Below are 23,982 nucleotides of genomic sequence, written 5' to 3' on the forward strand. Positions count from 1 at the left end.
TTTCATTTGTTTTCAAACCAAAATGTGTCCAAACATCAGCATTAAAAGCTGCCGAAGTCACTGTATCCTCACATCCTCAGTCATCGCCTCATTATTCCCTTAGCTGTGGTGGGCGTAATGACTGCTGTCATCTAGAGGCCGGAAGTTTATTTGCAACAAAAACATAAACAAACGCTTGAGCGTTAATAGAACGTTTAAAAAGCTGTTTGAGTCCACTGTATCCTCTTGTCCTCAGTCATCGCCAGGATCTCAAAAGTACTGACTGCTGCCTTCTAGTGGCCGTACATTCTATTTTTTTTTTTTTATCCATACATTGCTGTCAAATAACAATACAGTATTCTGGGGGGAAAAATGGATATATCACTGTCTCAACATTTTCTAATGCCCCCTAGTATCGAGTATAATGAAATAAATAATATAAATAAATATAGAGGTTAAAAAAATAAGAGACTCATACATTAAAGTGAGCATTTATACATGAATAATTACATACAATTAAATTAAATATTTCCAATCCCTTTTCACGGTGAGCTAATAAATATTTAGTGGTCATAAAATATACATGTTTGTGCTTCAAATGCACATTTATAAAACTCAAGTTAATATTTTTGACTCTTGCGTGAACAGTTTGACATCGATGTGTTCAGAGATACAAAAACAATGAATAAAAGAATAAAGATTTTTCTCTGAGAGAGCCTCGGGAATATAAAATGTACTAAAAAAAACTGCTCTTTAAATTGAACTCTCCGGGGAGGTCTTGCATGTTTTGGACCGAACCTGAACTCTGTAAACCTCCGGCACGATCAGGGAACATAGATGTCGACCCAGGTCTGTGAATAAAGTCGCAACCCAGACCGAGCGCATGAAAGCCCTGACATAAAACAGCACTAAGTATTTGATCTTTGGGGGTTTTCGGTTTCTCCAAAGTCCAGCTGCTGGGCTGTAAAAAACAGCGGCGGGACTTTCTTTCTTCACACGTGCACCAGGAGGGCCCGCGATGATCTAAAGCCTCCAGATCCAGTCCGGCGCTCGGGCCGGGGATCAAACCGGCTGTTCTTTAAGAGCGTCTGTAAATCTGGGAAGTGACGGGCGACTAATAAAGAGACGGACGATCCAAACAGGTGAGCGTTATCACTTCCTGGTTGAGACGTGGACGACATCAGAGGATCTTTTTTTTCATTACCTCGGTTCTATGAAGGGAGCACTCACACCTGTCCGGGATCTCAGGTGTCTTATTTCGACTCAGCGTCGGGACCTTTAGCTCCATTTTTCCCTCCTTCCTGACACGCCTCCCCCCCATCATCCATCTTTGTGATGCGAGAGATGATGGAAGACGACGGCAGGAAGAGCAGAGATTGACATTTGTGTCGTCTGACATCACAGCAGACATTTGTTATGGTTGTTGTTGAAGACGCGACGGAAACACTGAAAAGATCTATATTTATCGCTCGAACCTCATGCGAGTTGTCGTAGACGTGACTCTTTCCAGTCTATCTTTAACTCACCTTAACATTTTAAATAATTTTTGGATAGATTATCATGTGATTATTAAAAATATATCATTTTAAAATACTGTTTGTCGTAACCAATTTAAAAAAAACATGTATTTATATTGTTGATAAGGTCATTCAAATGATTATGTTTTGTTTTCTAATCAAAAGTAAATATCTTTGTGAAGAAATAAAAAAGCATTTACTTAAATAATAAATGGAAAAGAAGGAAGTAACAGATTTTATCATGAAATTTACTTTCAAATTCTGTTTAGAATCATTTTAATTAAGGACGAACTTAATAAATAATTAAGCTAATATTGTTTATATTTATTTTAAGTTCAAAACATTTGAGTGAGCTTGAGCATTATTTAAAATGTATTTATATTTAAATAGATTTAAATGAATTGATTAATTAATTTCTATTAATACTTATTCTATATCATGATACTTTAAAGGCAAATACTCCTTGTATTGCACTGGTTTAATTATTTTACTAAAAATACAAAGTCATTTCTGAAGCTGAAGAGGATTGTAAGAAGATATTCATTTTTGATTTCTTTTTTCTTGTTTTGTTAGTCTTAATTGTTCTTAAATTGATGTTGTATGGAGTCCCTCAAGGTTCTGTTTTGGGTCCTTTATTATTTTTGCTGTGTTGGATTCCCCTGGGTAAAATCATTCAGACTTATATTTTTCTTTATTCATATATCTTTTAAATTAAAATGAGTTGTTCACTTTTTTTGCAGAATCAATGTCTGCCAAAAAAAAAAATCAAAAATATTATGGTGTTTTTGTTCATTATTTGTATTTTCTTTTACTTTTTGTTGTAAAAACCGGCCGGCGAAGGTAGTTTGTCCAGCGCCGGCTCTAACAACCCGTGAGGAGATTTATTATCAGTCAAACACATTAGATTTCCACTGATCATCGTCGGCTCCTCTTTCCTCCTCCCGACAAAAAAACCCCCGGCTCGCCCTCCTGGTCCTGCTGGAGAATCCAGATCTGCCTCTTGTCATCCAAAATGGAGATGTATGGGCTCGCGGCCGCAGCCTTGACGTGTTGCAGGGTCTCAGGTGTCAGGAGCCATTTCCCAGCCGGGGTCCAGCCCAGAACAAGATTAGGTCCATTTATCGTATTCCAGTTCGCTCCTAACCTATTTGGACTGTCATTTACTCCGCCGGCGGCTCATTAGCCCTACATCTGGTTTGTTTTGTGTTTCGCGGTGGGCTGTTTCGGATTATGTCGGTGGATGAGAGAGGCCTGTGCGGAAATGCACCACCAAACTAAATCGCCCGTCATATTTGAGTCAAGAGTGACACGAATTGCAGTAACTGCGCGCTTGATGGCTCGGTGTTTTTGAAGAGCTTTCAGAGCGTCAGGCCTCTGAGTGATGATACAAGAACCAGACGAACGTTCTGCTTGTCGCTGCGGGAAGAAGTTGTAAAAAAAGAGATAAAGACAGAATTTAAGTAAGTGAGGTCATTTTTAAATTTCATTAAATCCAGCAGAGTCATTATCCCGAGCTGGAAATGCATTAACCAGCAGAACATCATGAACCTAAATGAATCTTCCAAGAAGATATGAAGACATTTTTTTTTTAACTCATTTTTGCAGCTCTACGTTTCGAGGGAACAGCCAGTGTTGCTGGGATGACTCTGCTCCTGATCTGAAGTCAAATGAGAATACATTTCCCGGCTTCACAGATGTGCAGCTAAGAGGCAAAAGAAGTATTTGAAGGTTTTGAGTTGCTGTCTAGTTCAAGGCCTTGCGCGATTCCTGTGCCAGATCGGCCGTCTGTCCTCACAGAATTCAGGATCACCGAAGCGAATCGGATATTTGGAGCTAACATTCTCTTAAATAGCGTGTGTTGAAGGAGTGGTAAGTTGCAACCTTTGCTTCCTGAAGCATCTCCTTGGCCCCCTCTCTGATAGCCTTGTCGATTCGTAGGCAGGTACCAGAGAACTTAGCCGACCTGAGAACCCTGCCGACCTGAGACCTGTGACCTCGAATCAAGCCTTGTTTGACGCGGCAGCATGACCGATGCCACCCAGTACTTACACCCCAGCTCGGGCTCTGAGGTCCCTGGATCAGAATCTACTGATGGTTCCTGAACACGGTTCGAGGAGGAGAGAAATCCCCAGGGCTCCACCTCCAGAGCTGCTGCTGATCCAGGATCTTCACCACGTCATCAGATCCCGAGTTCTCTCCAGCACCTCCATGGACTCTCCTACACTCTCCTCTTTTTTTCTCACTATAATTTCCCTCACTCCTCTCCTTATCCATCTGTCTACCCCCCCATCCTTCCTCCCAGCCGGTCAAAGCGGCAGGCCGTCAACAATGAGTCTGGTTCCACTCGAGGTTTCTGCCTTCTAAAAGGAAGTTTTTCCTCGCCATAGCTCACTGTACAGCTCACTGTACAGTGTTTCGCTTCTTGCTCTTTGTTGAATTGCTGGGATCTATTTTTCCTTAATCAACTATAGTCTTATTTCAACTGTATAGTGTCTTGAGATAACTTTGTTATGATAAGACACTTTAAATAAAATTGAATTGAATTGAATTGAATTGAAATCCTTCCAGACTGTTGCTCCTAGGCTTACAGTACCAGGGACGGGGTCTTGTACCCAAGCACCTGCTCTAATGTTCGGATACCTTTGGGGGAAGAAGTATAAAACTACGGTCAAATGAACACCTAAACTTTGTCGTCAGGCCAAACCAACTTGTCTTTTCGTACCATTTTTGTAATCGTTGCTATGTATTGTAATTCCTTTGCACCTCAGGGTACTAACACAAACCCTGGCTTTTAGAAGATGGTCTTAAATTGGAGTCCAGTTTTAAGGAACTCTAAGGAAGACTTTAAGTTCTCTGTAGGTAAGAAGGGTTTGTTTTTCTGTACCAAAGCCTGTTGGATGTATCTTTGATTTGGTTCAGCTCCTTATGGCCCTGGAGTGCCTGGAACTATTGTTACTATGATTGTTTGATAGTATAAAATATCCCCAGCAGTTGTTTCGGATTATTGTTATCCCCTTCCGTATTTCAAGGCGGCTCGAGGAAGTCAATAAGAAAGGATTTTCCTCACGTCCTAGCAGGAAAACAGGCCCACACAGGAAATCAGATTCTGATGAAACTCAATTCTCCAATTGTAGAAAACCAGCTTACTCTCGCGTTAGCTTCTGTTTGGAGAAATCACAAAGACAGAACTTTTCACAAACCGTTTTTTCTGACACATCCTGACGGCTCGGATAAGCCCGACCGCTGATGACTGGTTTCATAGTAAATAGCTTTTGTTTCCAGGAGGCTTTTCTCCGGTCTTCACTGATGAGTTTTTTTTGTGCCTAATCTAATGAGAGCCTCCCGGTGGGAACAGAGCAAAGCACCTTTTCGGAAGATTATAGAATTAACGGTCGCAACCGGTGATTTCTTATTTGGCGCGACTCAGCCAGACAATGATCCTGGATCCTAAGCCAGGTGGCGAGCGATGCTGGCGATCGGCCTGTTTCGGTTTGTGCGAGCGGAAGATGTTGTTCAGTGGGAAACAATTTTGATGTAAAAAGCAAGTATTTTAGGAGGCCTGTACCACACTCGGTAAAGTAGAAGTGAAGATCAGTTAGGATTTGGCAGGTGAGGTATTTTCAGGGTCACCACCGAGGGAAACAATTAAATTGCGAAACATCGTATTTGCGATAACCGTCCCAGGTTTATTCAGACGGAAAAAAAAAAACCAGATCAAAAGTTTCAATCTTGACCTGCTGGACCTGGATTTGTGGACTTGACACTTGACAGAAATAGTGTCGGCAAGAGTTTGACACAAAGTGGGCCACAGTTACATCACCGGGAGGAGATACACGGTTATAAAACATCACTTCACCTGGGACTTTTTTCTTCAAGTTGTCAGCGAACATGTCATTATGGCAGCTGTGTCAGACAGAGTGTCAGGCATCATACCTGTCATTGTCTCCTCCACTCTTTCTTCTCAAATATTTTTCACATTATGGATACTTCGTCTTTCCTCCATTAAAGCCAGACGACACTCCAACAATGAACCTGGAAAGAACTGATGTTTTTCTTGCTGCCCCTAGGGGGCAAAATGTTGCGTCACTGGCAGATGATTTAAAAAAAAACTTGAGTAAACTTTAATAAATCACATACTTAATAGATTTTCTTGCCAAAGTGTTTTAAAGGTCTTTATCTAAGTAGTTAAACCCGGTCAATAGTTTGAGCATCTGTTATTACAACTGCTCTTGAACCTCGAGTCACTAAAAGGATTAAAGGAAGTTGTTTTAAGATATCGTAGAAGAAATTGAGGCTTTATTGTGAAATTATCATGACTGGGTAGAAAACAACGAGTCAAATTCGATGAGTCACATCAACTTCCTGTATTGCATAGATATGACAGTAATTCAGATGTTTGACATTCTCCGAATGTGGGAGCTGGACCCGCTTGACCCGGATGAATGAGAGCCTTCTCGGGCAGATCAGACCCACTCGAAGTCTCTCAACTCTTAAACAACTCCTGTTGTGTTAAAAGGTGCATCGAAGAGTCGCACAAATATGTATCAGTGCCACAATTTCAGGAGTCAAATTATATATGATAACCAGACCAGTACTCGGATTGTGAGTCCTGACAACTTCCTGTCTTGAATGATAAGAGACTTTGATTTTTGGTACTTCGAGTCATACCTACTTTCAAGTAGATTAGGACAAGTAACCGGCTTCATGACATGTTTTCCTGTCCAGGGTGTCCCCCGCCTCATGCCTGGTAAATCTGGGATAGACTCCAGCCCAGAAAATAGATAGAAGTTACTCTATATCTAGACATTAAAGACTTCTGAGCCAAACTTTCTTCCTCTCCCATTCCTTAATTCATCGGGACTTTGTTGGCTTCTTTGGGTTTAACACAGATTGTGTATTGCTACTCTGCTTTGAACAAAATTACACACAACTAAACAAATTCTGAGAGTCACCACTTCTTCTGTAAAAGCGCTTGATTCAAAGGACTATGTTTCCTTAACCATATATAATATTGTTATCTCACTGTTTGTTATGATGTTTTCATCACTGCTTGTGTGAGAGAGGAATGTGGTGGTACTTGCTCTGTGCTTGAGAAAGGATTCAGACAGACATGTAAACTCTGTGTTATTCTCCTTTCTCACTTGTATACAACTATTTTTTGTTTAAATAAAAAGCCCTGAGTCAGATTTCTAACACGACGCTGAGACGTTTTGCTCCCTATGGTCCTAAGAATCTCGATAAAACCTCCTGTGTTGTAACTAAATGACAAAGTTCTCACCCACCATTTTGTCTTAGCAAATAGATAAATGTGTCGCTTGTGTCTTCGAGCCAAATCGATCCGTACTATTACTTCTCAAATCAGGGTATTTCACTGCACTAAAAAGAAAAATCTCGCAGTATTTGAGCCTGACGTTTGTTGTTACTTTAGAAGCCGTTAAACATTCCGACAAAAAAAAACGCCATGTTTCCCAGGAGCACTCATTTCATCGACTAATTGACGGTGTCTGCGTTTGGCAGCAGCCGACGAGATGCCGCTGTTTAATTCTCCGATCTAAACGTGCAGTAATGATTATTCTAATGGTGAGCAGATGCTTGCGTTAAAGCTGGAAACCTAAATCTTTATCTGCTTCCACCAAACAAATGTGTGTTGCCTATAAACTGTTTTTAATACAGTTTCCACATTTGTTATGTAGAAGTGACGCGTGGTTTCTGTTGTGTGTTCACAAAAAATGATCAGTGTGAAAAGAATAAGTCAATTTTTAAATATAGCAAGAGGCGTTTCCTAAACCATATTTAAGATAATGCTTTTATTATTTGACAAGCGCTATGATTCTTTTTAATGTCTAATGTTGAAAAGTGCAAAACATCTGGCTACAAAAAATAAGAGGAACATTTATATAATTGCCTTTTCTAAACTCTCTTTTTTCTGAGAAAGCTATTAAAGGGCACATAATGTGCTGATTTAAGTGTCTCTTAAATTGATCTACGACCTCTTTTATACTCATCAGTATATTTGTTTTTGCACAAAACTCTCATTTAATAAAGATTTTTACATTAGAAAATACGCTTAAGCCCCGCCCACTTAAAATGCGCTTTTAATGGCTGAGAAGAAGTCTCGTCCAAGAAACGACGCCCACTCTGCTCTGATTGGTCACAAAGACACGAGTTGCATTCAAGGACTCACGTAAATTTCAAACTCACCCCTAAAACTCCCGTTTTGTACTTTACAGACGAATAATAAAAATAAGGTTTGCTGCTTAATGTACACGTTACAAAAACACCTAAAGGCAGAAGTAACTCTCACCATGTTTACATACATTTTTATTTTGTTTATTAACATGTAGGTTCTTAACTGATTTAGAGCTTCTAGGGCAGGACACCTGCACCAGAGTGACGTCAGAATGTATAATTTAAACCGTAATCTCGTTTGGCGAGATTTCAGACGAGAACTTTATTAAGTAATAACTTCAAAACAGAGCAACTTCATGATGAATGAACTACTGCATTTTGAAGACTTCAACATTTACAACATGTGAATAAGTCAGGAGATTTGGGTTTTCACATTCGGTGCCCTTTAAATATTTGCCTCAAACTATGAATATTAAATATCTGTTCATCAAAAACTGTAGGTTATTGAGCATCATCTTATACTATCATCCAATCCTTAAAACTCTTCACTGGCTTCCAGTTTCTTTCAGGATCAACTTTAAAATTCTAGTTCTTACTTTCAGATTCAGATTCATGGTCAGGCTCCTCCTTACATCACTGATCTGATCCAGCCTTACACCCCAGCTCGGGCTCTGAGGTCTGTGGATCAGAATCTACTTATGGTTCCTGAACACGGTTCCGGACCAGAGGAGAGAAATCTTTTCAGGCTGTTGCTCCTAAGCTTTGGAACGATCTCTGTGTTTGATGATCTACTGACTCCTTTAAGAAACATCTTAAGACGTTTCTATTTGTTCAGGCTTTTCCTTAATTTTCTGGAACTCCTGTGTTGTTCTCAGTTTTATCTTGATCTTTAAAGTATATACTTTTTTGAGTATTGTTTTGATTGTTTAAGCGCTTTGTGACCCTGGTCTAGAAAAGCGCTATATAAATAAAAATGACTTACTTACTTACTTATAGGGTACCATTAGTGTTGTCGTCTCTTTACTAGATGTTTTTATTTTATCCGTAGCCATCCTATTTTTGTGTTTGATCTGAGGTTGTTAAAGAAATGAATTCCTCGTATTGAAGATTAATATCATCAGCGTTGGAATGAAAAAAACGGTTTATTCCTCTTGTTTTCCTGCCAGAGATCAATGTTTAACATCTTTTGTTTACATTGATACGCCCGAAAACACGATGCAGTCAATTTGCCGTTTGACTTTGAGGATGCGAGCGGAGCGGCGTACGCCAACATGGCCGACGGCCAAGCCATCACGCCACGCAACTGTAAACACAGACGGACGATTCCGAAACATTGATTCATCGAGTTATCGAGCCTCACGTCAAATCATTCAGGGCGAGGACCAGCTTTAATATTCACTAGTGAGCGGCGGATGGTTTCACTGCACGTAATGAAGTCTGTTTCATTCTTGTTTATCTCACGTTTGAGTTGCACGGAAGCGTATTATTGGAAACTTGCTGCGGGGCTGAGGCGCCGTTGAGAATGGGAAGCCATTAACTCTGGAAGCAGATTTTGACTAAAGAAAGCCTTTTTATCACTTATTGCCGTGAGATACATAAAAAAAAAAAAAAAAAGCCCAAGGCCAACAATCTGGCCTCTTCGCTCGGCTCATAGATCGACTGACCCGAATGTGAGAGTCTTTGTTGCTGCAGATCTCCTGCTATTATTCCATGTCCTCAACATCCAGACGGTTAAAATTCAACCTCAACTGTTTCTTCATGAACGTCTTTCTATTGACAACCTCAGTGTATTCAACTCTGACTTTTCTAACTCTACATAATTTTGCCCTTACCCAGCATTCACTCATGTTCTACTCACCCTCATGTCGACTAAGAAAGTATACTCTCACAAAAACAGTTTTAATTCTTTTTTTGTCTATTTCTTTTTAAGTTAAAGCAACATTAATTCACGATTATTATTTTACGACTCCTAACGTTCCGTAATGATGTCAGGAAGTGCAACAGAATAAAGTAAAAATAATCATCTTCAAACTTCACTCATTTTCTACTCACCCTCATGTCGACTAAGAGTTGTGATTATTTTCAGAGTAATCTGTTACTTTTTAGAGTTATAGACAAAAATGTTTGTTCATTTTAATGTAGGGACTGGAGCTCAGTTGTCTTCATCCTCGTCCAAAAAGACACTTAAAAACATCAAAATACCTCCAAATACTGCTGGTCTGTAACGTCCCTCTTGTGTTGAAGCCTCGACGTGAGGATTTTTTCCGGGAAAAACTTAAAAAAGTTTATTTATTTCAAGTTTTGTTTGTAGGAGAAGTTTTTGCTTCAAGTGTCTCCTCATTCAAGCACATTGCAAGTGTCAGTGAGCAACATTTACGCTGATAGCCTTGAATCTCCTGCTACCAAAAACCTAAAATATAGATTCAAAAAAGAAATATTCCTCACGTCAGGGCTTCGATCCAAGAGGGACGTTACGGACGAGCAGTATTTGGATGTTTTTAAGTGTCTTTTTGGACGAAGACAACTGAGCTCCAGTCGCTACATTAAAATGAACAAACATTTTTGTCTACAACTCTAAAAATAAACAAATTACTCTGAAAATAATCCCAACCCTTAGTCGACATGAGGGCGAGTAGAAAATGAGTGAAGTTTGAAGATGATTATTTTTACTTAATTCTGTAGCCTTTATTGACACCATTACATAACGTTTAAGGTTGTATAATAATAATCGTGAATACATGTTTCTATACCTTCAAAAAACAGACAAAAAAAAGGAATAACACTGTGTTAGTGAGGGTACACTTTCTTGTAACAGCTCGACTTGAACTAATAAATTCCATGTTTTTGTGTAGTCGGTTAATACAAGTTTACTCAGAATGTCTTGACTTATAAATAATAAATAAATATCTACTTTTTAAATTGGTTTAATGACGTTTTTCTTTCGTATTTTTTTCAGAAAACGTGTGGAACATTATCTTTTCTGCGCTTGAATGGTCAGAATGTTTTGTTTTTTCTCGTCGTTCTCATCTTATTTACATGTGCGACCCAGTTAAACGCTTGGCTAATCTCGTCACTTGCGTCCCCCCCGCCCGCCCCCTCGCCCTCCCTATAATGAGGACATTCTTCCTATCGGAAGGTTAATGGCGGACAGGGAGAAGTACCTGACGAATCCAAAACCTCCTGACTCCTCAGGCAATTTCACACAGAGTCTTTCTTTTCTCTCTGGAAAGAGAGTCCATTCACCGTGTGAATGAGTCGGGAAAATCCAATTCCAAAAGGCAATGGGATTGGAGATGGAGAGCAAATTGCAGCAAGGTGATGCCGGACTGGTCAAGAGACCCTTGAGGAGAAAAAAAATAGAAAAAGTTCCCCGGCCTCGCACAATGGAGGACATGGCTGTTATCTTTGCTGTTGGTCGTGTTTTTATAATTGATTTCCCCCAGCGGCAACAATGGTGGCGCAATAATGAAAAGGCTGTCATTCCTGTTTCTTTGTGTTGCACGTTGATGAGGTCATTGGCTGAAGGTGGACACCCCGGCCGTGGGACTCGCCGGGGGGGGAGGAGGGGGTCAAGGGGGTTGAGGAGACGGGGTAAATCTCAGATCTGATTATCGGGGGGTGCGAGGTCTACGATGGCTTTGTAGCGTTTAAGAGACATTTTACGACAACTTTGTGAGGACGGTCGATTGTACCTGATGGATTTCCATCCTTGTCTTCTTCGCTCGTGATTGTCGGGTCAAACCCGAGCGCCAGGGTATCGTTGTTAATGCCCCCAAAACACAATTGGCCAGCTCGTAGTCCCATAATGCACTGTTGTAGCTGTTAGTTCTTACAGCAGTAAAAGGCTGTAATATGTCTTAAGTCTCATAAACTGTCTATTTACTTAACAAAATTGCTTTAAAATGATCAATAGACTACCTGACCTCTCAGTGCAGGTTTTACGGGGGGCGGGACACTTGATGAGGTCAAGGGAATGGGGGCAAAAGACCCCCATGAAATTCCAATTTGGTCCCTTTCAATGATATTCGAACCATATGTAAGTAAGTAAGTCATTTATATTTGTAGAGCACTTTTCCAGACTATATAAATTAGTATTAAAAGTAGTAACAGTGATCAAAAAAAAAAATTCTAAGGGGGGAACAAGAGGGTCAGAAGAACCCATGTCCAATTTTTGACAATTTTAAGACATTTATTTTTAGCTATCATTCACCCAAAATTCAAACTTCCCTCATTTTCTACTCACCCTCAAAAGGGTTAGGATTATTTTCAGAGTAATCTGCTCTTTTAAGAGTTATGGACAGAAACGCTTGTTCATTTTAATGTAGCGACTAGAGCTCATTAAAGATCAACTAATGTGTGTATTTGTTTATTTACATTAGAGATTGATATTAAGCCCCGCCCACTGAAAATGCTTTTTTTTTTACCATAACCACACCCACTCTGCTGTTATTGGTCAAACATTGAGGTCTGTCACCTTAAATCCTGGAAATCTCCACCTCCAAGGGACTTGTTGTACAAACAAAGCGGGGTGTGATTACAGGAGGAGGAGTGAAGCCATTATTACTTCATAATGGACTCTCGTAACCTCTTGTTCGCCCAGATTTCAGAGCAACTTTATAACGTAATAAGTGTAAAACATGGTCATGATGAATGACTTACTGCATCTTGGAGAGGAAGACTTCGGCATTTGAAATGTAAATCAGGAGAGTTTTCACATTAGTTGACCTTTGAACAACTCAACTTATCTTTATTTATAAAGTGCTTTAAAAACAACAACAGTCCTTACAAGTGCTGTACAGTGCAATAAAAGAAAGCATAGTTAATACACACAAAGATGAAAACAATATCAAATAAAACAAGTAAAAAGCACTAAAAAACAGCTCAGAGTCTCATGCTGTGTTAAAAGCCAGGGAATAAAAGTACAGATTCAAATACCTTCATAAGTTCCTGTCTGTGTAGCATGTTAGCCTTTAAGTTTATGCTAGAAACAAGCTTAAAATATAGACTTTTTTCTGAGCATTTTTCTCACGTCGGGGCTTCAGCCCCAAGAGGGACGTTACAGACGAGCAGTATTTGGATGTTTTTAAGTTTGTTTGATGAAAACAACTGAGCTCCAGTCGCTACATTAAAATGAACAAACATTTTGTCTATAACTATAAAAAAGAACAGATTACTCTGAAAATAATCCCAACCCTTAGTCGACATGAGGGTGAGTAGAAAATGAGTGAAGTTTGGATTTTGATGGAACTATCACTTTAATAGTTATTTAGTTAGTTTAATAGTTAAATAATAATAATAATAATAATAATAATAATAATAATAGTTTAATAGTTAGTTAGTTTAGTTGTTGTTAGGAAAATGTTGTCGGAACATGATCTGGAGCTTGTAATCCACGCGTTTGTTTCTTCTCGCCTGGACTATTGTAACAGTTTGTTTTCATGTCTAAGGTTCTTACTTTCAGATCTATTCATGGTCAGGCTCCTCCTTCCATCACTGATCTGATCCAGCCTTACACCCCAGCTCGGGCTCTGAGGTCTGTGGATCAGAATCTACTGATGGTTCCACGCACACGGCTCAGGACCAGAGGAGAAAAATCTTTTCAGGCTGTTGCTCCTAAGCTTTGGAACGATCTTCTCTCTCTTTGTGTTTGATGGATCTACTGACTCCTTTAAGAAACATCTTAAGACGTTTCTATTTGTTCAGGCTTTTCCTTGATTTTTCTGGAACTCCTGTGTTGTTCTCAGTATTATCTTGATCTTTAAAATATATACTTTTTTGAGTATTGTTTTGATTGTTTAAGCGCTTTGTGACCCTGGTCTAGTAAGTAAGTAAGTAAGTAAGTAAGTAATATTTATTTATATAGCGCTTTTCCAGACCAGGGTCACAAAGCGCTTAGACAATCAAAACAATACTTAAAAAAGTACATACTTTAAAGATCAAGATAATACTGAGAACAACACAGGAGTTCGAGAAATTCAAGGAAAAGCCTATATAAATAAATATTACTTACTTACTTACTTAATAAAGTTAAGGTTATGATTATAAATAAGAGTTTTCAAGGCTCATAACCCCCCGGACTGACTCTCCTTTCTCATCCACCTTTTCTCTTCAGCGTTATTTTGTTTTTTACGCATTTATTTTCATCCCCAGGTATGACAGCCAGTTACATGTATAAAATGAAACCCAGGGAACTTTTAAGGTCACCGTAGTTGATTTTCTTTGGATCTAAATCCGGATAAAAGTGTCAGAAGCCGCAGTGTGTCAATCCGGCGGATAAAGACCTCGTAACAGGATTTTCCTTTTTTCGTTGTTTGTTGATTGACTGACGCGCCGTTGGAGGGCGTCCAGTTTGCACCAGGCAGGCTCGGCAACGATTGATCCGATCGATGAAACCCCTGCTGCCACGACTCAATCCTTCTTTTCAATCACAACACTCCCGCTTGTGTTTTCAGACATGTTTCCCGTCGACGCAGGTGAGAAAGCGATTCTAAATATATCGCACCGTCATTGACTGACAACGAGGTGGGCAGGTGTCAATCAATTATCCTGGTCTGACATAACCTGTGTTTTTTTTCCTCCACTTGAATTCCTGGAGTTACGCCCCATTACAGATGGACTCGAGTTGACATTATACCGCATCTTGCCGCCCAGAGATCAGAGGACCGTTTTAAACCCCAACAAGAAGCTGTAAATATGTGAACTACTAAAGGTTAAAGGTCATGTTTGTCAGCTTTTCCATGAGCTGCGAATTTCAAATCCGACTTCTCTCGATACTTTGTTCCCTGGCTTGTGTGGGCTTTTCCTGGCACTAAAAGCTCGGATGAAATTGTAGAAAACATGTTTTAAAAATGTGGAATTTTTTTTGCACAACAGCTACACAAATGATAGTAGATGGAGGTCATAATGTTATGGCCATTTGCCCTACACTGAATATGAGAAAACTACTTGAAAATCCTTGAATTGTATTTTAACGTTCCTAATTGTCCGTGAAGGGTGTCCCTAGATTGGCTGTGAATTCTCACCTGGACTCCCCCCCTACTGACGGTTCTCCACAACTGTGAGGAGGCCCCGGGGCAACGCCTGTGAGCTGTGTTGACTTGGGGACGTCCTTGGTATGCAACTGGAGGGAGAGCCTGAGGCAAACCAAAGATACATTTGAGAATGTAAGAACATCTTGGTATATAACTGGGAGGAGGACCTGAGCTGAACCCAAGATACAGTTAATATTAAGGTGTTCTGATGTCACTGTACCCTGGATCAGTCCCAGGTCTTCCACAATATCAAGGTGTCCCTTCACCCTCCACTGTTTTTTAGGTTTGCCCCAAGTCCTCCTGGTTAAATACCTAGATGTTACCACAGTGTCCACTGTATCTTGGATTTGCCCCAGGTCCTCCTCCTGGTTAAATACCAAGATGTTCCCACAGTCTCTACTGTGTCTTGGGTTTGCCCCAGGTCCTCCTCCTGGTTAAATACCTAGATGTTCCCACAGTCTCAACTGTATCTTGGGTTTGCCCGAGGTCCTCCTCCCAATTAAACACCATGATGTTCCCACCGTCTCCACTGTATCTTGGGTTTGCTCGAGGTCCTCCTCCCAATTAAACACCATGATGTTCCCACAGTCTCTACTGTATCTTGGGTTTGCCCCAGGTCCTCCTCCCAGTTAAACACCATGATGTTCCCACCGTCTCCACTGTATCTTGGGTTTGCTCGAGGTCCTCCTCCCAATTAAACACCATGATGTTCCCACAGTCTCTACTGTATCTTGGGTTTGCCCCAGGTCCTCCTCCCAGTTAAACACCATGATGTTCCCACCGTCTCCACTGTATCTTGGGTTTGCCCGAGGTCCTCCTCCCAATTAAACACCATGATGTTCCCACAGTCTCTACTGTATCTTGGGTTTGCCCAAGGTCCTCCTCCCAATTAAACACCATGATGTTCCCACCGTCTCCACTGTATCTTGGGTTTGCCCGAGGTCCTCCTCCCAATTAAACACCATGATGTTCCCACAGTCTCTACTGTGTCTTGGGTTTGCCCCAGGTCCTCCTCCCAATTGAACACCAAGATGTTCCCACAGTCTCTACTGTATCTTGGGTTTGCCCCAGGTCCTCCTCCTGGTTAAATACCTAGATGTTCCCACAGTCTCCACTGTGTCTTGGGTTTGCCCCAGGTCCTCCTCCAGGTTAAGTACATAGATGTTGCCACAGTGTCCACTGTATCTTGGGTTTGCCCCAGGTCATCCTCCTGGTTAAATACCTAGATGTTCCCACAGTGTCCACTTTATCTTGGATTTGCCCCAGGTCCTCCTCCTGATTAAGTACATAGATGTTGCCACAGTGTCCACTGTATCTTGGGTTTGCCCCAGGTCCTCCTCCCAATTTAACACCATGATGTTCCCACAGTCTCTACTGTATCTTGGGTTTGCCCCAGATCTTCCTCCTGGTTAAATACCAAAGTGTGTTCCTGGGTCAACAAAAACACAGCATACCTTGGATCCCATTACCAAGATGTTTCAACAATCCTGTATCTTGGCCCCCAGGTTGGACATTGTGGGAACATCTCAGTCGTCGACTGAGGAGGAAAAGCTCTGTCTTGGATGACCTGGGAACACATCGGTGTTTCCTGAAAACGCCACAGGAGTGTTCTGGGCCCTTCTCCATTCAATCCAATCACATCACTGATGGATGGGTGGAACTCACAGGACGGAATGAAACATTCATTTGTTGTTTTTGTCGTTTGGAAAAATGTGTCTGTGCGAAGGGCGACATTTCAACTCTAGGCTCAAAGACATTGTGGTTGCGGCGCCGAGTGAGATGTTCCCGAGATTATCAAAGTGTGGCAGCAGAAACTCTGCCAGAGAAACCGAATGAAAAATAAATCAAAAAGTTTGCTGTGAACATTTTTCTATTAAATCTTCCCGGCCAACATCCAGCCTCTGCGGTCCTCGCGTGTTGACAAACAGAAGTGTGGATGCGCTTCATCCCCGGCGCCGCCGATCCAGGAGCCGAGTGCGTTCAACATAAAATCACAGGAGATGACGGAGTGCGAGTTTGATTTAGTGGGAAGTTCCACAGCTGCGAGATTTTCATCTGCGGTCCTGCTTGTGATGCACCTGATGATACAGAGATATTTGCGGAAATGAAAGATTTTTCCTGGAGGTTTACGTCTCCCCCCGCCTGCGTCTAATCTCTGTTATCGTTCTCCCCCGCCGAGCGACCGCGAAGCCAACATGAGGAACAAGGAAGTGAAATTGCTTTGACAGCTCGCTGGAGAACAGGGGGAGCCTTTACTGCCGACGAGTGTTTGCTCGCAGAATTATCGAAATGCTCTGTAAAATGGAATTTTACCTAAAAGTGTAAAAATTCCTTCTTGTGGTCGTGGTTGGTTTTACAAAGAAACCTTCAGTTGAGTGACAAGGTTCCTCATAGTAAACGACACTTCTTGTTGTGAAAAACACGTACAAGAATGAGTAAGAGTGTGAGTCGTATTTGGTTAAACCCGGTCAGTAGTCTGAGCAAGTCACATTCCTTGAATTGCCTTTAAACTCAACACAGTCTTTTATTAATTGTTTGTGTTATTCAATTGACAAATATTGATTCCTGGAATGAGTCAAAGACACGCACTTTGGGGTTTGTTTTAGAGTCAGACTCACTTCCTGTTCAGCTAATCAAGTAGCTTCAGTCTAATCATCCAAGACATCATTTTCAACAATTTTCGGGGGTTAGTTCTGCTGTGTATCGATCTAGAAAAAAAGGTTAAACCTGGTCTACATTCTGAGAAATCAATACCTGATTGACCCTGATCTTGAAACAGAATAAGATATTTTTTGTTTTTATAAATGTGTTTGATATCAATTCCTGGTAGAAGTAACAGATACTTACTTCGTTTTATGGGATTGTTTTAGAGTCAGGCTCACTTCCTGTTGGGTTAAACAAGTCCCTAAATAAATCATCAGCGAAGATGCTGATTCACATGGTTCTCCGTGCCAATCATTTTCGGGGGTTAATTCTGCTGTGTATCGATCTAGAAAAAAAAGGTTAAACCTGGTCTACATTCTGAGAAGTTTCTATTTAATTGACTCTAAACTATTTTTTGGTTAGTAAATTAGTTTGATGTCAATTCCTGGAACATGTCACAGGTACTTACTTTCTTTTATCAGTGAGTCAGACACACTTCCTGTTGATTTAAGTTGTTTTTTTTGTTTCTTTTTTTTAATGAAAAATTGCTGTATTTACTGTGGCTAATTAGAAAAAAACTATTTCCCGAAGGAGACCTCCTGAGGGATCAATAAAGTTCTACCTTCCTACCTACCTACCTAAACAAGTCCCTAAATAAGTCATCAGCGAAAATGCAGATTCACTTGTTTCTTTGTGTCAACAATTTTATGATATAAGTTCTGCTGTGTTTTTATCTGGCAAAAAGGATAAACCTGGTCTACATTCATAGTACGCTTGTTTGATATCAATGTCTGGAATGAGTCACAGCTACTACTTTTATTTTAGAGTCAGGCTCACTTCCTGTTGAGTTGAACAAGTTCGTAAATGAAAATAAGCTTTAAGTCAATACATCTAAGAATCCATGTTCGCTTTCTGTTTGAGGGTTGGTCCTGTTGTGTTTCGATCTCCCCTGAGAAGGTTAAACCCGGTCAACAGTTGGAGCTGGTAACATCACATGACCTCTGAACTCAAAACTGAAAAAAAAGTCAAAGAAATTGTTTATTATTTATTTTCAAGTGGTTAATTCACTTCCTGTTTCATTTTAAGACCCTAAAGGAGAAATGCTACATCTGAGAATACTGATTCACTAAGACCCTGAATGAGTCACAGGTGGATTTTTTCTAGAGTCGGACCGACTTCCTGTTTAAGAGTGCCTTAAGAAGAAAGACTTCCAAGTATTGACCACGTTTTTTGGAGACTCATTGACTGAGAATCTAAAAATGCTGGTTTGCGACGATCAAAAGTTCTGTTTTGTATCGTTCTGCTGAGAAGGTCAAACCCGGTCAACAATCTGAGCGACTCATGCTTAAGACTAGCTGAGATGATTTTGCAGATCTAAAGTGTAAACCTTGAACCAGCAAAGGATGTTACCTCCAGATATCGTGACTAAAACTAACAATATAATTTTCACACTCTTCACGTAAGTTCAACGAGTGCAATCGCCGCAGGGTAAACACGTAATTGAGCAACTAGTTAGCATTTTTCACCAATTAGAGCACTTTCCTCTTCCCGTTTGTTCCAGACTTGGGTCATTCCTGGTTGTCCGCTAAGTCCTGGATTAATTGCATCTTCATTAACGGAGCTGGAAAAAAAAACCAGATCCTGTAATTGTTAATCCGCCCGAGCTCTGCTGGGAGACGAAGAACCGCCATGTTTCATCCGACAACAGGACGCCGGCATCGGCTTTAATGCTCGACTAGACTCCCCATTATTCTGCTTTGGTATCCCCCATAGTGATATTACTCAAAATTATGCAAACGAGCTGAACCTGATCAGTTGTACTTGGGTGTGAGCACCTGTCTCTGAGGTCCCGGTTCTTTTTAATTAATGGAACAGTAATTAACGGTTCAAATTGGGATCCAGAGGAGCGAGCGGGACTTGAAAGGCAAAATCCCGACTAATGAGGTTCTGCTTTGAAGTGATCAACTCGCCGGGTTTTGGGATAATCGCAGGCTTCCGGGCTTCTCTTCGCTCAATCCGAGGGAGACGTCGGAGATACACCGGGAAGTTCTCTGCTCGTTGGATTTCGGGGATGAAGGGTCGGCGTCTCTCGTTCGTATTTTGGACGCCTTGGATCAAGAACCGAAGTCGAGATTAAACATTTGCTAAGGATGTCATTACTGAAAGGTTCAAGAAATAAAAGGGTTGATAAAACACATACCTCTGAGGTTCACTTGAAGTCAAATAACTTCATATTAGACACACATTTTATCGAGGACTGTAAACAGGCGGGTTCCTCCAGTTCATCCGGGCGAATACATAGAGGTTCAACTGATAAACTGCTACTAGTTAGATATCTAACCAGTGAGACATCAGGGAGACACTTTTTTGGTTGATAATCCTTTGTTCTTCCCTCAGAGGGGAAATTTAAAAAAAGACAATTTTAACAATTTTAACGTAGCATTAAAGCCTGCTTTGATGTTCAGTGGTTTGGTACTTTGAGTCTCTCCTGGATGACTGAGCTGCTGTTAAAGAGAGTCCAGGAAAAATAAATGTATCGATCCTGTTCTGTTCCACACTGCCTAAAAAAGAATAGAACATAAATCGATCGGCAATTTTCTTTTCGACCATTTTTGATAGTAAGAAAAAAGGGAAAAACTAGTTCTTTATCATAGGAGAGTCAGAAAAAAAGAAGTAGGAAACAAAAAGCTAATCATAGACAAAACAGAAAAATATTGTCTTTTTTTTCTTTAACTAAATTTTCATTTTGTTTCTTCAATTTTGTCATTTTTAGATTCAAATACTGCCTTTTTAAGATTATATTATATTAGATCAACTTTATTAATCCCTCTGGAAATCTCCTTCGTGAAATTGAGTTTTCAGTTCACAGCAGACCATAGTTTCGTAAAAACAAGAACAAGAACTAAGTGCAAATTAAAAGGAAAGTGCAAGGGAAGACAAAGTGCAAATATCTGAATTATGTTTGTTTGTTTTTTTTTACAGTTTTTCCTTAAACCTCTTTTTAAAAGTTTTGCCATCGCTCAACATGTCCCTATTTTAAGGGGGTTTTAGGATCGATTTTCTCTTCTTTTCATTTTCCTTATTCATATTTGCATTCTGTTCTGTTTTAATAGAAAACGTTATCTGTCGTGTCTTCCTCTTTTTTGTTTGGCATGTGTTGAATTTTAGTGGAGAAATCGAAAGTCAGTGAGATGGAACCGGTGGTAGAAGTCAAACAAAAGTGCTTCACAACCAAAAGCTGCAACTTAAAAATAGCAGCGACCAAAAACACACACACACACACACACACAGCAGTTTCCTGTCCAGCTAGCTAGGAGGCTGATGGTTGTTATTATAGCCGAGCTGTCATCAATACTGCCGGTCCTGCAGTCGTGCCACTGGAGTCATTGATGTTTTTTTTGGGGGGTCATTACGTCTCGGCGGTCCCTTGTCTACCTGTCGCCACTTCCACAGGACACTAACAAACTCTGCCGCCTCACACCTGAACACACTGCGACACACACAGAGACAGACGCTAACACAAATGCCGCCGGGTATAAATAACCCGTTAGCAACTGCTAGCATCGCGGTACGTTCTGCTACCGCTCGTCTCAGAAATACACAACTTGTCTTCTTCCACCGCGGCGACCTGTCATTCTCTTGTTATAATAGTGTTTAAAAATACTGCGTTTATGCCTTAAATGTGTCTCGAATGTCAGTGTATCCGAATTATCGCCAGTAAAACTTTATTCATATTAACATTGAGGGGTTTTGTCAGCTAGCTGTTAGCGGTTAGCTTCCATTAGCATTACTAGCTTGAGCAATGTTGATGAAAATGAATAAAAGCAACAGATTAAAATCTGAATTTAATGTAAAATCACAGGAAATTGTTTATATAAAATATTTTTTAACAAAAGTTTGCTTCGCTTAATTAGCAACGCTTCTGTTAGCATCATCGTACAGTTGTGTTCGCTACATGTTTATATGATTTGAATTAAGAAGATTAATAAAAATATATATTTTTTAATTCACTGTCAAAAGCGGTTAAATAAAAAGTTATATTTAAATAAAAACTAGGAAAATTACTGAAATTAATTTAAAAAATAATAATAATTAACCAGTAATTATTATAAAATGATATTTATTTAAAGAAAACTAGTAGACAAGATAAACATACAAATGTCATTAATATTGACAGAAGTTATTTCGTCGTAGAAATAATAACTTTTTATACATATTAATCAATAAGCATTATGTTAAATATTTTTTAATAACTACAATTTTAAAGTAAACTGTACAAGATAAAAAAAATACAGATGTCGTTAATATTCAGGGGAATTTATCGATTTTCAAATGTAAAATAAAGTAGGAATTATATATATATATATATATATATTTTTTAACCAAGAAATATTATATTAAATATAAGTTTAAAATAAAAAGGAAATATTATAAAACAGATAAAAATGTCATTAATATTGAAAGAAATCAATTTGTCAAAACGTTTTCAGATTCTATTTAACGTAAAATAAAAAATATATACATACAATATGTATATATATATTAGTTGAAAGGAAACTTCTATACAAGATAAACATACAAATACGCCCCTAAAATAAAATTTAAAACGAAAGCTAATATGTTAAAGAAAGAAAATGAAATATTTGTATTTCAACGTGACAAAAACTTTTTCGACGACCGTTTGTCGAGGAGATCGACTTCACTTCCTTGGTCTTCAACACTTCAACACATCATTATCAGACCCGGCGAGTCGATCCAGAGTGAGATCGCTTTGTTTCTGTAAAAAAAAGAATCTATTTAAGGCAAATCCAATCTGCTTCAGAGGTGCCGATCGGTGATGGGAAAGATTTCCATCCAGGTTCGTCTGCTCCGCGATGAAGGAAATTGCCGGCAGCCGAGGATATTAAACTTCAATTTGATAAGCGGACGAAGCGATGATTTATTTAGGCATATTGTCGGCCTTGACCGCCGGACACCCGAGTCTTCATAATGCTTACTTTACAATTCATTTTTTTTAATATCAGCGATCTGAGCCGCGCGGTAAATAGTCCTCGCGGACCAGATGTGGAATTCATTTTTCCAAGTGATTAGTTTTTTGGTGTGTCCTAGCAACCGTGGACGAGCGAAGGAGAAGTTTCATCTCCAGTCGCGAGGCTGAAGAGACGCCGCCGTGCGTCGGCTTATAGATGAGGTAGAAGCGTCCATTCCTGTCACCGAGACCCGGTTAAAGACGACATAAATCTCAGACAAAAGAGACGTGAAGACGGGAAGACGTGAGGCTTCTTCTTCCACAATGGCCGGTTCGTGTGCGGGAGACGGTTTTAAATCCTGTCACGGACGCATGTCGTCCAACGGAATGTCGTGCACGAACAATGGGGTTGAGATAAGGAAAGGGTCGACTTGCCGTACTTTATCAAAGCAGCGTCGTGACGGCATCACTTGCATCGTTCACGCAGAAAAACATCGAAAAACAATGTTTTTATTTTGGAAAAAAGAAGGAGAAAATTTGACAAAACAAAAGGCAAATAAAAGATGGCAGCAGTCGCTACTTCCTGAATGATGAACAATGAAATCCTGCGAGATCCTGGTGACGACTGAGGACGAGAGGATACAGACGACTCCAGCGGATGTTTGGACGTATTTACAAAAAAAGATGGCAGCAGTCGTTACTTCCTCCGCAGGTTATTGAACAATGAAATCCTGCCATTTCTTGGTGACGGCTGAGGACGAGAGGATACAGACGACTCCAGCGAATGTTTGGATATATTTACAAAAAAAGATGGCAGCAGTCGTTACTTTCTCCGCAGGTTATTGAACAATGAAATCCTGCCATTTCTTGGTGACGGCTGAGGACGAGAGGATACAGACGACTCCAGCGAATGTTTGGATATATTTACAAAAAAAGATGGCAGCAGTCGTTACTTCCTCCGCAGGTTATTGAACAATGAAATCCTGCGAGAAACTTCTATACAAGATAAACATACAAATACGTTCCTAAAATAAAATTTGAAACGAAAGCTTATATGTTAAAGAAAGAAAATGAAATATCCGGATATATCTGCGAGATCCGGGTGATGACTGAGGACGAGAGGATACAGAGGACTCCGGCTGACACTTGGACTTGTTTAAAAAAAAAAAGTGTTGTTGATTTACAGACTCTAATTTGTCGGAAACAGTTTGCATCACGAAGCAACTTCAAGGTCAAAGAAAAACACACAACAATCATCGGATATAATTTCTTTCGGTATCTCGTCAGAAATTTAGGGTCAAAATTCAGGGTCACTGTTGCCTTAAATGTTTTAAAACAAAAAAGTGTTGTGTGTTGTGTGTCTCTATTGTATCACCAGTGTGTGTTTGTACAAAACTCTCTTTTTATTTAAATATTGACATTAGAAAATGATCTTAAGCTCCGCCCACTGAAAACATTTCTGTCTTGTTGACCATAACCACACCCACTCTGCTCTGATTGGCCAAACGCTGAACAAACTCTCCTTTATGACTCATCATTATAAACTGACTAAAATGTAAAAAAAAATGTTTTTTTTAAATACCTGGGATGCATTTTAAAAAGAATAAAAATGTTCCCTGAGACCAGGTTTAAGTGAAATGAGGCGTTCAGGGACATGAGTCCACTTCTCTCTCCCTTCGTTGACATCTGCTGAGTCATCAAAAACAATTTTTAT

This window comes from Callionymus lyra, chromosome 16, assembly GCF_982586985.1.
Source record: "Callionymus lyra chromosome 16, fCalLyr1.hap1.1, whole genome shotgun sequence".
NCBI classification, from domain to species: domain Eukaryota; kingdom Metazoa; phylum Chordata; class Actinopteri; order Syngnathiformes; family Callionymidae; genus Callionymus; species Callionymus lyra.